This window comes from Halichoeres trimaculatus, unplaced genomic scaffold, assembly GCF_033239565.1.
Source record: "Halichoeres trimaculatus isolate MK-OKI-2021-1 unplaced genomic scaffold, fHalTri1.1 fHalTri1_scaffold_10, whole genome shotgun sequence".
Lineage (NCBI taxonomy): Eukaryota > Metazoa > Chordata > Actinopteri > Labriformes > Labridae > Halichoeres > Halichoeres trimaculatus.
The window spans coordinates 24,916,839-24,933,237 of record NW_027437187.1 but is presented as its reverse complement, the minus strand read 5'-3'; the positions used below and the strand labels follow the sequence as shown (position 1 = coordinate 24,933,237).

At 43.7% G+C, this 16,399-nt stretch overlaps 1 protein-coding gene across 2 annotated transcripts in view; it reads right to left on the bottom strand.

The window, feature by feature from the left end:
* plxnb2b (plexin b2b) overlaps positions 1-16,399 on the bottom strand; it is a 151,392-nt gene that overhangs the window by 86,800 nt on the left and 48,193 nt on the right. For both annotated transcript variants that reach the window (XM_074676725.1, XM_074676726.1), the window contains one exon: positions 7,362-7,516. The gene's annotated coding sequence lies outside the window, so the exon portion shown is untranslated. The remainder of the gene's footprint in view (positions 1-7,361; positions 7,517-16,399) is intronic.

Sequence of the window (16,399 nt, the reverse complement as noted above, 5' to 3'; positions counted from 1 at the left end):
GGTTGGTACAGCTTTCACTTCAGAGAATGAAGTAAAAAGAAACCATTTATCTTTGGCTTTGGTCTCATTTCTTTTGGTTTGATGGACGCCGCTGCGCTGAACCAAGCAGGTCAACTTTCCCCGCTGTGTTCGGTGTGGATTTTTGAGGGAGAATCAGACAAAGAGTGACAAGAGAAACATTTCTCCAGGGGTGTTAACTATTGAGAGCTGTGATGTTTTCTGCCTACAACGGCCCTCCGGCCTCTTTTGAACTTTAAGTGTCACATCTCTCGAAACAATTTGAGATTGTGTAGGGAGTGCGACTGTGTGTGTGCATTTGTCCTCTGAGGGAGAGTATTATGTCTGTGGGGGTGGACTGATGACACAGGCATGCAGACTCCGTTTTTGTGTCGTCAATCACCTTTCCCATACAGTAAATGATTTTTCAACAAGCTCCAGGGTGATGGATAATCAGAACAAAAGGGTGGGCTGAGTTCTCCTCTCCCAGTTTTTCAATGGACGGCGGAGGGAAAGTGAAGGTCCCTACATCATCACGGTGCTCTTGTTGTGCTGCGCACGTTTTTCCATTTGGGCGCTAACGTTAAACGTAGCGCCCTGGGCCAAATCCATGATGGATTTCCCCTCCTGGCAGCTTCCCTTGTTTCAACGGAGCACTCAGGATGAGAGGGGTGGTAGGAAGGGGAGGCGGGGGGAGGGAGGGATGTCTGGGGACAGGAGAGGCCCCCACATCGAATGAGAAGCTGCCAAATGAAGCCTCTGCAGCTCTTCATCAGGGCCGGTGGTCCTGGAGGGGTGGCTGCTCCAGGCGAACGCAACAAACTGCAAGCCAGGCAACACATCTGTGCAGCTGGGTTCTCTCTGTGGCACACAAAGCCTCCAGCAAGTAGAGGCATGCAAGGCAGGGACAGAGAGGGAATACAGAGGGAAAACACAGAGAGCAAGTCAGAAACAGACACAAACACAGCAGAGTGGGAAGACAGGAGGGAGAGTGGCTAGTGACTCCAGATACTGAAACCAAAACTTTCTCTCCTTCAAAACCGAAAGCAGCTCTCCGATGGCAAAGACACTGAAGGAATGCAATGCAAATCTCTATGGTAATTCTCTCCCTGCAATCATTCTTCTTGTCTCTCTCCAGCTGCAGCTCTAACAGGCTTTGTCTCTATCTATTTTCATCCAGGTATAATTGAGGCCCACTGTTTATACTGTTGATCGTCAATTAAGATGATTCACCGTCTGGCAGGAAGACTTTTTCTCTTGATTGTATTGTTGTTGCAGCATCTCTGTCTCCCTGTTGATCCATCCAAGGAATTTATTCTGAACTGATGCAGCAGTTTGTGCTGACATTTACTTTACTTATGCTGCTGTTTGCCTCCCCTCTCCAACTATGGTATGTCTGGAAAGTGACACTTTCATTCTGCCGTCGTCAAATGGCTTCAAACATCAAGCACAAAGACAACGGCGGGACTTTTTTCAGAAACAATGCACCGAGAATAAAAGCTAAACTGAAAAGTTTCCCACACAGGCTTTTGATGTTTTAAGAAGTTTCATGCGAGAATTACAAAGGCATGAGAATGAACATTAGGTTTAATCTTTCATCTTCATTTGGTAGAGGAATGGAAAGTTTCAAGTGGTGCCAAAGCTAGCAAAGACCCAGACAAAATGTCCAAGAGTTGCTTATGCCAATAAGGCTTTTAATCTTCAGGCGGCTGCAGCAAACTCACGGCTGCTGAAAATGTTCATCATGCTGTGTCTGCACACGTGTACGCTGCCTCTTGTTTGTCTCTGAATTACTCAAAGCTCATATTTCAAGAGGTAATAGCCAGACAGCTTGAAATGTGGGCTGACCTCATCTGAATGACACATTTAAATAAATGAGTCTAATATTAAAGCAGCCTCATGCAGCACTTTCTGCATGTTGTGCCTCTGTCACCCTCTCTTTTACAACACACTGCTTTATTGGTAATTACTTAGCCACAGAGTTTTTGTCATCGCACCACAGCTGTCAGCACCAATAATTTTAGCTTGTTTCACAGAGAGAGAAATAATAAGATGAGACGTATGATTACAGTATGTTCTCCATAGCCATAACAGCCTTGATTATTACGCCTGTATGCAGGCCGGCTTTGTATAATGTGACCTTAAGTTTTATCGTGACAATCGTGACCCTGTCCAGGATTTCCATTAAAGAATATCTGTCTCATTAGATTATAGAATGCAATCTGTGCAGGGCGAGATAAAGTGGTACCGGGTCACACACTCAATATCGCATCATTATGTAACAACGGGGGTGTGCAGCCGTCGCTCTCATGCTCGCATGTGCACATGCACCCCCTCCCTATCAGCCCCCAGATAACAGTCGAACTGGCAGCTCTCTCATCAATTTACAACACAAACACACACACACACACACACACACACACACACACACACACACACACACACACACACACACACACACACACACACACACGCACAACACAGGCTGCAGCCTCTGCTGATAGGAATTGGGATTTGGAGGGAGTTGCTGGAAATCAAAAGGTCCAAACCCAACAGAGAGTTTTCACACTGCCTTCCATTTCTACTTTTTCCATCTCGTTACGGTGCACTTTGAATACTAATGGACATGGTTTTGCAAAGCCATGCAGCACTAATGATTTACAGCCATGAAAAGTAAACACACTAAGAGACAAGCAGGGCAAACAAGCCTTGGAGGTATAATTCAGGGACGTTCCTCTGAACGCCATAAATGCGTTTCATTTGAAAAGCATTATTTGCGAGGACAATTTCCCCAACAGTGTCTTGAGAAAAGTTGGTAGCTGCACTTAACATCTTTCTCCTTCAGAAAGAAAATGTCATGCAAATGGATGATTTCTCATGTGCTTACCATGTACAATCCTGCTTTAAATACTGCTCTGCAAATTACTTAATGCAGCAGAAAATGGCCATTTCTGCCTCGTCTTAGATGGAGTACGAGATTGCTACTGTGTAATTCTACTTCCGGCTCAGTGCCAGCAAAACCCTCCCTCCAACAGTTCAGCCATGATTTAGGGAGAAAAAAAACAAGCCCCCCCTCCTCAAACCTCTTTCTGCTTTTTTACCCATTTGTGGTGAAATTATTTTTAGCTTTAGAAATCCGAGAAACATAGAGAGACAGTGAACGGGAGGGAGTGAGATGCTCCTTGCCAGTGGATTATTGGCAGCTTACAAAATCCCATCAAAAAGGATGGAGTAGAAACAGATCAGTCTGCGTTACATGGAAGAATAAGAGCTGCTGCATACTGTACAGCTGCAGCCGGCCTTTACCAGACTTCTACTCATCTCTTCCTTCTGTGCATCAAGGCCACTCCCAGGGAATTAACCCTGCAGTCATTATGCTGGTGAGGGTCACTGCATCTGTGGCATGTGTGGAAACACCAGTAGTGCTCTGGCGTCAGGGCTCTGCCTGAGGCGTCCTGCCTGCTTTCACACACAAACACATACACACATGCACACCCCAAAAAAAAAAAAAAAAAAAAAAAAACGGAGTCGTGTCACGTACAAAGAGAATAGCTACACAGCTAGGCTCTATGCCCAGTCACCAGTCAGCCTGCTTAATAAGGATGGCAAATAGTCCCTGCAGCACAATAACAGCAGCCACGATATTCTCTTTGTAGCTGGAGCTTGCGTTTAACTGTCTCGGTGTCCAGGCAGAGGGCTGAAGGTTCAGAGGGCTAAATGCACACGCTCCGTTTGAATTAAAGCCCAGCACACTAAGGTGACAGAGCTCGTTTTCAGCTCCAGCCTTCAGGGAGAAGCCAGCCGGGCTATCTCCTAAACCAGCGAGCACATTGACATGCCACAGGTAAAGACGACGGCCCAAATAATGAGCGCGATGAGAGTAGGCAGGGCAAACAATGGCTGGAGGCACCTGCTGTAAACGCCGGCATCACTTTTTAATTGCCACCGTTCTCTCGGTTGCGCTTGGTTGAAAAGGGGGAGGAGTGGTCCTTTCTGTTGTGCTCGATCTACAGAGTGCCACTCCTCGCGCACAAACAACGACCAGCCCATTCAACCTTTAACTTGAAAATAAAACAGATGGAAGTATAACCTGTTTTAGCACCCTGCCATGAAATGCCTTTCAATATATCGCTCGCCTGTGGCAATTTCCTTTCCTTCTACTTCAGCTAAGGTGGCAAGATGAGCAAACAGACATTCAGGTGCACACTCACCCCCCAGGGCACCATTATGCCAGACACAAGAGTTGCCTCCAAAGGTAATGGAGCTGTGGGTCTACCTGGTTCATGGCAGCCCTGACTTTTTATATTGAAACAGATAGAATAGAGGAAAACTGAGGAGTGTTTATAAGAAAACAAAACACAGCCAGAGGCTTTGCTGCAGGATTAGAAAGTTGGCCAAGGGTCAGTGGCAGCAGTCTGCCTGTTGGTGTGTTTTTTTCCTCCTTGTTGGCTGGTCATGTTCTGTACTGGGCTGGGCTGGGTTAAACTGGGTTGGGTCAGATTTTCGCTGCCAGTTCCCAGAACACAGGGACCCTTTTTTCTGCTGCCAATCACAACCAGATGTGCCCAGACTTGTTTAAGAATTTAGATCCTTTTTTTCAGTCTTGCTTTTCAGCTCTAAGCGAGTCATACAAGAAACAGCATGCACACGCCAAACTTGCTGGAGCACATAATGTGACACACATTCAAGAACTACACACACACACACACACATACACGGCCTGGCTGATGCACTGTAATCACAGGGGCCCAAAAGGAATCCCAGAGCAGGAACGAGCTCCAATAACAGGCTTTTCAACACAGGGGCGCCTGTCTCATTCACAGATTCCCTCGGGACATGTAGTTTGAGGAGATTCCACCTGACGTGACTGAGAGATTTACGAGTTGTAGACAGAATCCCATTTTCACAAAGATACCTGGTCCTATCTTTGCAATACCTCTGCTATCAATTATTACCCAGACAGGTTTCTGCACCCCGGAAGTTTTTCAACAGGTACCTTCCCCATCTGAGAAGGCAAAATATATTGTAACACATTTGGTTTGCTGAGCCATTAGTCTGCCTGTGGGTGTATTTTAATATTTGAGTGCCACTGGAATGTTTTTCCTTCAAACGCAGTGTGAACACAAATTTGTGCCCTGCAGCTACATAAAGCATTGATGTAAATGATAACAGCACAAGAGATCGTTCCACAAGGCAACCTTGCAGCTGCTGTTTGTGTTTAAATGAATCTAGGGCTTGGAGGGGGTCATGTGTTGCATGTGTAGGCAGTCGGAGCTGATGTGCTATTAACTATTCATTACATAAATCTGATTAGGGAATTATTCACCCATGCAGGTTGTGTGAATAAGTATTAACACAGAGCCTTAACCTCTTTTCTCCTTTCTCTTGTGCTTCGGAGGATCCGCTCTGCCCCCTCTGTATCTTCACTGCCATGGATCCACCTCCAGCAACATTATCAACCGGTACCATCTGTTCCCTGCAGCAAGTGTAAAATTGAGCTACTTGAGAGTTGTCCGATATCGATCGCAGCCACATTAATTTCATAACGCCACATACAGAGTGTCAGTGCAATCACATCATGGGATCTGTGTGCCCGGTCATGCCCACAGATGTCACAGCTCAGGATCTGCATCGAGTGCGAGCACACTGCAGGGCATGATGCATGTTTTTCTCATGTCAGAGCAACATGACTGCTGGAGTGGAAAATATACTGATTTATACCAGGCTTATTCAATTACTTTCTCAGAAGGACCAAATGAAGGAACAGACGTGCTGAGGGTATAAACATTTTCATGACACATGTCGGGGCTGTGGAGCTTAGAATCAAAATCAATCCACAGTGCGCCCTATAATCTCTGAGGAGAAGTAGGTGTTTGAATGGTTTAACACAGTGTGGATGTAAGATCTCTTTCTGTACAGTCTGACCCTGTACTTACAAATGAACAGAAAGAGTGAATGTTTGAAACAGTGATAACCCCATTCAAATTGAACAGTTCACACTGTCCTAAATGAGGGGCTTGTTTTGAACGAAAAAGCCATAGACGCTCAGGATTTTTTTATAAAGCAAGTATTTTGAGTGCCGAATGATCAAAGGGTCAAACCCCCACCCCCAACTCGCCCTGCCACCAATTTTAAAAGGTTTTGTTGATATGCTTAATTGTCCGGTAGATTAAAATAATTGAATATTTTTACATTTTTCAACATCTGTTTAACAAGCTGGTACAATTCATGAATTATAGAAGAATGAACTGGAGTTAATTCCCGACATAATTAACACAGCCTTACGCTGAGGTGTGAATTTTCAGTTAATGGCTAAAGCAAGGGTGGCCAACGAGTCAGAGACCAAGAGCCACAAAAATTACCGTGGTACTACAAAGAGCCACAAAAGAAACGTGGTCTTATGTAAACAAATTTATATTAAATGAAGATCAATACATTTCCAATTTTCAAAGCAAGATTTATTGTGTTTGTAATGGTGTTTAAAATTTGTACTTGGAGCGTCAAAGACAAATTTCTGTTTTTACTGCAGAAGAGTCAAAGTTCCATCTATCTATCTATCTATCTATCTATCTATCTATCTATCTATCTATCTATCTATCTATCTATCTATCTATCTATCTATCTACAAGCACATGAATGATTGAGTGGAGTACATGTAGAGAAAAGAAACTGAAACTTAAGTAATAATCTCATCACCCAAGTAATAATCAACACTTGTCCCAACGTTTGCAACAATACATCAGTTTTATGAGTGGATCGAAGAGCCGTACACCGAAAGGCAAAGAGCCACATGTGGCTCGCGAGCCACAGGTTGGCCCCCCTTGGGCTAAAGGTTGCAATAAACATGAAAAGCTAAAAGACACCAAAGAGTTCAAAAGAGTCCTGCCTCCAATAACTCAGTCAAACTGGACAAAAAACCCCAGTAAAATCCATTTCTTCTATTTTTGTATGCATGACTCTCTTTTTCCAAACTTCCAAACCTTGGCATTCCACCTTGATGGATAATTGTTTTCCTTGGAGAATAAGCGACCTCACTTCAGAGCACTTTAATTCTACAGGTGACTCAACCTGAGAGAGCAGGAACACAGTCTGATTTTAGGAGCTCACGCACGTGTATTAAAATTTTATGCAAGCGAGAAAACAAGGAGTGCTGGACCCAGGCGGTTAGACTCTCAAGGTTTAGACACCTTTTCTCTTTGTTCTGTATCACATCTTAATGGGTAGCATGAGCATACATAGCAAACAGACTGGTCCTGCTCTTACCTGTTAAGGATTTAAAGCCCGCAACACTTCACATCAAATTCATTCATTCACACAGTGATGACAGAGGATGTCATGTAAAGAACCTGTTATTGGGAACCAACCTCATTCATACGCAGCTGGATGCGCCACTCAGGAGTAATTCGGGGCTGAGGGTCTTGTTTGAGAACGCTTCAGCATGCAGACAGCAGGAGCTGGGATCGAACCACCAAACTTTCGATGCAGAGATGACTCACTGCACTACTGAGCCATGGCAAATCTAGACAGAAGAGAAGAAAACAAGAACTTATCAGGATATGGTGAGTTTACCATAAGAAAAGAGAGAATACTCTTGTTGTCAGAAACATGATTCTACAAATAAATCTGCACTTTCAAAACACATCAAAATTCTGTCTTCATGTTTAGAAGAACTGCTTTACAAGACGCTGGGATGAGATGAAGGGCGAAGTAAAAACAAAAGAGCTGATTGATTATCCTGCCCAGGCTACTGAAACCTACACTAAATTCAAATGTTGTACAAGAGGTTTGCAAAAATAAGTTCAGCTTTTCTTGTTGCTCCCTAAATCCTGACCAAACATGAAAATAAAACTGTCGGAAAGATATCCCAGGCAGAAACAGTGACCAATACTTTTGCCAAATTGGGCTGCAAGAGTTAACAAAAACAAAAACAAAACAAAACACAAAGCACAAATGAAACTATCAACAATGAGACAAGCACAGAATATAAAGTCATGTACTGGTTTCTTGCAAATCTTTGTAGGTCGCACCTATGACAAGCTCATCTTGTCAACAACCGCAGACGCACTCCAAGGTGCCATAGTGCAAACAAGACACAACAGAGGATCCAATCAGAAGTGTTGCTTGCGTTTCAGTGGTTTCCTCGCTTTTTTTAACAGCATATAAACCTGCGTATACAGCAAGCCATCCTCTACTCTCCTAGTTAAACAATTTCTAATTTAAAGTACACGGAAATGAAGAAGTGCATCAAAGCTCATTTCAAAGATCTACCTATTCGAGGACCTTGTTTTTGTATTCAATCAGAAAGAACGTTTGTTCAAGACAGCACAAAATTCAACTCTTCAAACAAGCCAGGCCAGAAACGACTGACCCTATCACCACCAGCAGATCGTATTCATACAGACACTATGTGAAATGAAAGACAGCGTGACGATTTAGCTGAGAAGTCATCAGAGAAAGAGCCCTGTTAGATAAGAAAAAATGCACAGACCACTTTACAGGCAAATGCTTCAAGCACATTAAGACCTAATCTCAGTGGAGTTAACCAGGGAACCAAAGAGCAAGGAGAGCAGCCACATGAGAGGTGGGAGGCTATGAGCTGAGTGGGCGCATACAAGAGAGGAGTGCATGCCCTACAGGCTCCTTTCAGTAGACGGTCCATTGTGGTTGACTGTACAGATCGGTATGTCAGGTCAACAGATCATTAAGCAATCCCTGGGCTGCCCAAATAACACAGGGATCAGAGTGGAGATAAGAGCCTGGATCAATTCCTGACGGAACAGAGGATGGAGCAGTGTGCGGAGGTTGGAACCAGGATGGAGGGCGGAGGATCCATCATTGTTTTGAGCTGACCGGGTCTCCTCTATCTCTAAATGGAAAATGGTTACAGGGTCGATTCCCCAAAATCATTAAAAAACATTTTTGCATCTAGCTCTGGTTTAACAGGCCATGCATGAGGCAATGGTGGTAGGTGTTATCCCCTTTTAGTCCTGCTGACACGTAACCAAAGATGATGAGTCAGATGGTGTTCAGCCACTGGCAAAACACAACGAGGAGTGGTAGGTAAAATCACATATTTGAGTCGAGGACTGTTGTAAATATCTGGATGTCAGGATTATTGGTGCTTGGACAGTGTAAAGAATCTGTTTATCATTTGTACAGTTGATATTGAATTGTGAGCAAAAAATAAAACATTGAAAAACGGTTCACTTTTCGTCTTTTCAGTTTTGAAATTAAAACAAATATGTCGAAATCTGTTCAATTTTTAAAATTCAGTTTGTTAAAATAGATCAGATAAAGGGAAGTTAATTTTTTTTATTTAAATTTCTCCGATCATCGTGACCCAAAAGTTGTAGCTTCTCTTAATGAGAGCGTGGAGGGAGCAGGGTTGATGGTAGTTGTACGCGCACTGATGAACAGCTGCATTTTATCAAAAGACCCAAAGAGTAACCCTTGAGGATGACAACATGGCAACTGAAAAAATCGTCAGGATCTTTCAGGCATGTTCATTTTCTTCTAGGATATGCCATATGTTTTCCATTAATTTGTAATACATATGGCCTGTTTAGGGAGGAAATGAACACACCCAAGGCCCAAGTAGGGATGCTGAGGATGTTGCAGCACCCCCTGGCACCTGTGGGTCTATTGTTTCGTCAGCATTCATATCCCAGTGACCTGCCACAACAGTTCTGTGCATTATGTTGAGTTTTCTTCCTCCAGTTAATAAAGTGATTGATGTTCTTGATTTTGTAGCAGTGTAAGGCTTTGGTTTCAAGTGTCTAGTCCGTCCAATAGGGAGGTAGTTCTATTGAGAAAGTATAGGAACGCACCTTTGATGCATGATCATGGCTCACATGAAGCTCCTTCTTAACATTTTGCAACCACTTTGAAGCACATTAATAACATTTGTCAAATGTAAAACACTATCAAATCTTCATGAACTGTTCAATCAAGTTAAGCCTCTCAGCATGATGATGGTATGAATATTAAAAACATCTTTGATAACACTTATAGAGAGTGCACACATGGAATATTCCAGTTTGGGCAGTGTTAGTACATTACCAAATAATGCACAGCAAACACCGGATGGAGCGCCACTGTGCACACGTTTTAAACGGACCGGAGGAGGACCAGACTGCAGCACCCTCGGCACCCCTACTTCCCAAGGCCTTATGTTCATTTCCTTCTAAAACTGGCCATATGTATTACAACTTAACAAGAAACATATGGCGTAGTTTAAAAAAAGAAAATGAACATGCCTGAAAGATCCTGCCAATTTTTTTCTGTTGTCATGTCGTCATACTTAAGAGTCACTCCTTTAGCTCCTTTGAATAAAACGTAGCCATCCATCATCATACGTGCAACTACCATCAAGCTGGCTTCGTCTACGCTCTCAAGGCAGAGAAGCTATGATTTCCATGTCACAATGATCAGAGCAATTAAACAACAAAATCAAAATCAGCCCCTGGCCATAGTTCAACTTTCCTTTATTTGATCTATATTAAGAAAAAAGATATTAAAAAACAAACAGATTTTCATTTGTTTTTTATTTCAAAAAGGAAAAAAAAATGTTTTTAATGTTTTATTTTTTGATTTATCAATGAATATCAATTCAATGAATGATACACAGATTGTAGAGCTCTCATTTATTCATGTTTCCCTGCATAGCATTTTACACAACACTGATCACCTCCTTCACACACACATTCTGACAATGATCGTGAAGGCTCATTAGGCTCTCGTCTGAGCTTCATCTGAAACACAATCTCACATAAAAAAGGCACAGCCTTCAGGAGCGATTCAGGAAGCAATATCTTGCTCGGGGATGCTTCAACTCTAAGATAATCCCCAAATCCTCTGCCCTATCTTGTAAGCAAAAGCTACCTGGTGCCTTTTTACAGCAGTGTCTTTCATTTTACAAAACCTACTGTCTACCGTCTAGTCTGGGTGTAACTTGGACAGTGATTTCAGAAGGGTGTCAATGCAAAACATAGCTGCATATGCCAGTCTGTAAAAAGAAAGAGCAGGATGACACAGCAACCTTTTCAAAGAAGCTTTTGTTATACAGCTTTCTTACAAAACACCAAGCAGCAACCTCCAGTCCTGAGAAATAAAGCTGATGTGGAGGTGATAAAAGCTGCAGTCCTTTGAGTGTTTAAGACTGCCTACAGATCTTTAACCCCTGTCTTTACAGCAAAAGTAAAAATGTTTACAGCTGGTTTAACACAAAAATGTCTAAAATGCCAATTCCTCAATCAACAGACAGTGTACAGGGGTGTTTCTCTCAAACACACTGTTACAGGTGGTTGCTGGGCGAGTGAATATGTTCACATAGTCATAGTCGGAGGCTATAGACGTGTGCTATTGCTGGCACTGAGCCATAGAGGAGGAGCCCAAGTTTAATGTGTGTTTGCTAACAAGTAGTAAAATTCCTGCAGACCCAACCTCCAAACTTTCAAGTTTCGCATACTTAGGTTTACTGATGACTTGACTGACTGGAAACCATGTTGTAGCTAAAGGCATGCATCAAATCCACCCTAACGTGTAGATTGGAGTCCCCACTTCCAATCCCGATACGCTGGCGTTCGTGCTTGAGTAGGGCATGTTATGGATGGTCAATGTGACCTCTTTCTCAAAACCTCAGAGAACACTGAACAACATCATGAAGACTGTCTGAATGTTTCAGGACGCGGTCACACTGGCCATCCAAACCGTGCCATGCTTAAGCAGCGATTGCCGTCTAACACTCCGCTACTGTTTTAAAATGATCGTCAAGAGATGACCTCGCGGTGATCATACATCATGCATCACACGCGCAGTCCACGTGCTTGTGCTCGTGCATGAAGTAAATTGTGCCGAAGCCCACCTCTCCGAAGCATGCCAAAGCAGAAAAGTGAATTTTGCTGAAGCACGGCACAATTTGGCAGTGTGACCACGTCCTTACAGTCTGTACCTATAACTTAGCTTTTCTAAAATGATTGATCCCGATCACACATCTTACCAAATCAGTCTTCTGAAACTACCCCGGCACATTTTTTCCTTTCCCGTTGACACTGTAGCAACAATGCTAGTTTCAGTCTCGGGCTGGTCTTGGGAGTCAGGTTATAATAAGAGTTATAGGTAGTAGCTTCTGTGCCCCAACAACCTCTGACAGAAGAGCAAGATTCTGTCCTGTAACCCAGACAATGGCAGCAGAGTTGGTGAGAGCATCTGAAGTGTTAGGACCTTGACCACCTTGTTAGGATTCTAATTTGCATGACAACCTGTTCACTCTACACTCTCCCTCAATGCTTGAGAAGTCTGTGTCTAAGAGTTAATCTTCAACACTTAAGAAAAGTTACTTGAAAAGAGTTTAAACCACAAGAACAAGTGAGTTTGTAAATTAATAGTAGATAATTGGCGAGATGATTGTTACAGACACTCCAGACCGGATTAGAATCACTGAGCAGTGCAGGAAACGGCAAAATCAACATCCACCACAGAGACACTAATGCAATCAGAGCGGGGCCATGGTGGCTTCCTTTTTTATTTTCTTGGGTGGAAATTAGTCCCAATAAAATCTGTCAGCTGTGTGGATTACCCAGAGTAAGAGAGACACTGTTTCTGTGAAAGCATTGCAAACCAAATCCCCCTCACATCCAATATTCATGCACAGGAGCAGGAATGTTAAAACTCTCACAACCTGAACATACAAAATAAAAACCACACACCTGGCCCAAAACCACAACATCTAAGTGTGAGAGTATGTTTGTAATAAAGTGGAGTAAAGTGATATTTTAAGGCACTGGCTTACTTGAGTGTGGTTTGGCCTCTGCCTAGTTTCTGTCACCTCTGTCTCTGTAGGTTGTGTACCTCTGTGGATCTGGGCAGCCGGGGGGATTTGGCACCGTGACGTGGATGAGGCTAATGTGAGAGCACAGCTGGCTAGATATCACACAAAGTGTTTCTACCCAGTCTAGCGAAGCGTTTGCTGCCTTTTTAAAATTCACACATACAGATCATTCTGTCTGGTTAGCTCATTAACACCAGTAGTTATCTGGCAAACCAATTTAATGGCATACATTATTCCAAACTCCTGGAGGCAAAGCACAGCTATGTGGCACAGGCTATATAAAATGCTTTCTATCAGATCAGCATGTAATTATACAAACACAACATTGTGTTAGCTAAGGCCATAATAAAGCACTTAATCGTTTGGAGGAATTAGCATGCCTGTGCTAATGCCTTTCTATATGGGGAATGTATGTTCAATCCCATTCTTATGACCAGGATCCAATTTTAATCAAACAGGTTCGTGTTGAATTAAAGGTCAACATCTGCTGTTTTCCAAACTCTGTCACAACAACAGGCTGAAAAATTGATTCAGGATCACAGCAGCTTCACATTCCCTCAGAATTGATTTTTTACTTTGGAAAACATCAACATGTTTGTGTAACTGGGAAGAAGAGGGGCTCTGTGTCTTTGATCACACTTTCTCATTATCATCCATGAGGAGCCCGTATATTAAAACAAACAGAGCAGGGGGTAAAGCCTGGGGACCGGTGCTTCCTGCCTCCTGCTTCATACAGACGTGGGCTCTTCCTGTCTGAGAGCCGGGGCGAGCCCTGCCTGCAGGGGGACCTGCGAAAGAGGAGGGAGAGAGGGAGGGAGGAGGAGTGGTGGAGAGCAATGCACAGACGCTCCTCCCTAAAGAGGAACAGCATGCCAGCCCCGGTGGACATCTGTTTTCACAGGTGTGCTCACCCAATGTGATTAAGATTGGCGCTGCACGCCCCCCCTCAGCCATTCTGCACTGGTACGCCAACACTGTAGGTGCCGGGGCATGGGTGCGAAACGCGTGGAACAGTTGTGTTGTTTTCGGGGCAGATGGGAGTGATGATGAGAGTTTGAGCAAAAGAGCGAGGAGCTAGTGGAGGAGAAATGGAAGTGATGGAGGAGGGAGAGAAGTTAAAAAGGCTTGTTCTCTGAAAACAACTGTTTATGGAAACATAATTCAAGAAGAGTGGGATTATTTGGAGCGCGTGCAGATTATCCCTCTTGTGTTTGATTCCTTAAGTGTGAGGGAGAGATCACATGAAAGGATTGGACTAAGCCCCACATGGGAATTGCATTTTATGAAAACAAATGTAATTCCAAAATAGGCTAAACGTTCCTGCAGAGATGTCTGGTTCACCCCTAGAGAAGCCTACTGGAATGAGGTGGGCAGCGGTTTTGGCAGAGCCACCAAGGCTTGCACCTAATGCTACAAGCGCACCTGCTTCCATGGCAACTGGGGAGAGGAGGGATTGCTTTCCCTTACACCAGCAGGCCACTTCATGCTTTAATGTAAAGCGACAACTTGCCGGAATTAATTTGTGTGTTGTCAAAAAAAAGTCTCCCAACAGATTTAATTCTGAAAAATAGGGAAAAAAAAGCAATTTTCTTTATTTATGTTGGCTCCCCGATCCGCCCCCGCATCACCACACCATAATTCTCTGGTGGTTTTTGAGAACTTTCAGCCATTTCGAGTGATCTCGCTCCTGGAGTAGTACGAGGCGGCGACAAGAAAATCTTTAACGAACGAGAAAGCAATTCCATTTCACAGCAGCGAGTAACCGCGGAGGAGGGGCGGGAGAGTCAGTCACCAGCCTCTAAAGAGAAATGGAAGTCTTGGATAAAAGCTGTTCACCCCAAGATATCTCCAAAAAAAAAGAGAGAGAAGCAGACAGACTTAACACCAAATCATCCTGCCGTATGACTCAGAAGCTTACCTAGCACTGACAGCTGACAGGAGGACTGCTACGCTGTATGTAGCCTATTAGCATCCGTGAATATCACTTTACTGGCGCCTCTAAACTTCTTACCTGCGTCTGTGACAAACAAGGAACAACATCTTTTACAGTGCAAGTGTTCAAGCAAATGGGGAGTAAATAAACATAAAATACATACTTCTGCTTCTTCAGAGGCTATGACAGGCTTTGAGCTCAGTGTTCATTACACAAGTTAGCGATGGTGCACTTGTGCTGTGCAAAACCTGTTGCTAATGCATGCAGAAGCGGTACGGGAATAGAAATGATAGATGTGCACATGTAGCAGGCAGTATTCAGAGTTAATGTTGCTTGCTGTGATATCAAGCTGCTGGAGACAAACATGTTCCATTAGCGGGTCTCGGATATATTACAAACCATGATCACACAACCAGTCCTCAGTCCTTGTTCCATTATCCTTCCAATCGTGTGCAACCCTCTTTCTCTCTTCTCTCCTCTCTTCTCTTCTCCCCCCCTTTTCTGTCAATACGGCGATGGCAGGCATCACTCCCACAACCCTGCCCGGCTTCAATCTGCTCTCGCTTCCCCCTAACATTTCACAGCGAGGGGTACGACTTCTCTTCAAAGCGAGATGTGAGAAATGTATATATTTGTAAGTGCTAACGTTAAGCGGCACAGAATGTCGGGCCAGCACCAGACAGATGGTTCTGAAAGAGGCAGAAGATCAGAGAGAAGCTCCCTCCCACCCTCTCTGTCCTCATTTCCTTGATTTCTTCTTTTTTTAATCTGAGAGAAGCCACTATCACAGCCCTGCATGGCACCAAGATGCCACAGTGTACAAAAGGAGCCTTAATTCCCCAGATTGTGGAATCCGCTCACTCTAACAAGTGTATCAAAGTAGTTCATCAATGAGAGGACATTTAAAACTCCTAACAACCATGGAAGGAGGACCACTGGGAGGATTCATGGGGTAGAAGGACAAATAGAGGCAAATAGAGGAAAAAAGGCAAGTAAACAATACAAAATATAAAAGATGCAGAGAACAAGGTCTGGAAAAAAAGCAGGGAAGGCATTCTCTGATTCACACTGACTAATGACACGATAATTCTAGTATGTAGCTGGTTTGAAGGCACAATTAGCCTTGCCCTGTGTGTCCTTCATAAAGCAAAGCACTGCCAGTGTAGATTAATTGATACAATCAAAGGCCAAGTGAGTTTAAATATTAAAGCCAGAATTCTCTGGAGCCAAAGTCTCAAAGTGTGAACGAAAAAGAGGAATGACTCAGTGAAAAAACACTGTGTGTGTGTGTGTGTGTGTGTGAGTGTGCATGTCGGAGGCATTGTTTCAGTTTCACATGAGGGGGAATTTCATGTCTTTATTTGGCATACATCTGTTCTACACTTGGCTTGCTTTGACACCTCATAGGAGGCCAGGGTCAAATGAAGTGCAGGACAGCTTAACAGCACTCACACTCACCGGGGGGAGGCAGGGCTAGCCGGCTCCCAAAAACACACACACACACACACACACACACACACACACACACACACACAGGCACATAAATGGATTTGAGTTAACGCACACAGATGGACATGAAACCACACAGATAAACAAATTCTGAGTCTCAAAACCAAGCATGCTGTGTGTGCGTGTGTGTG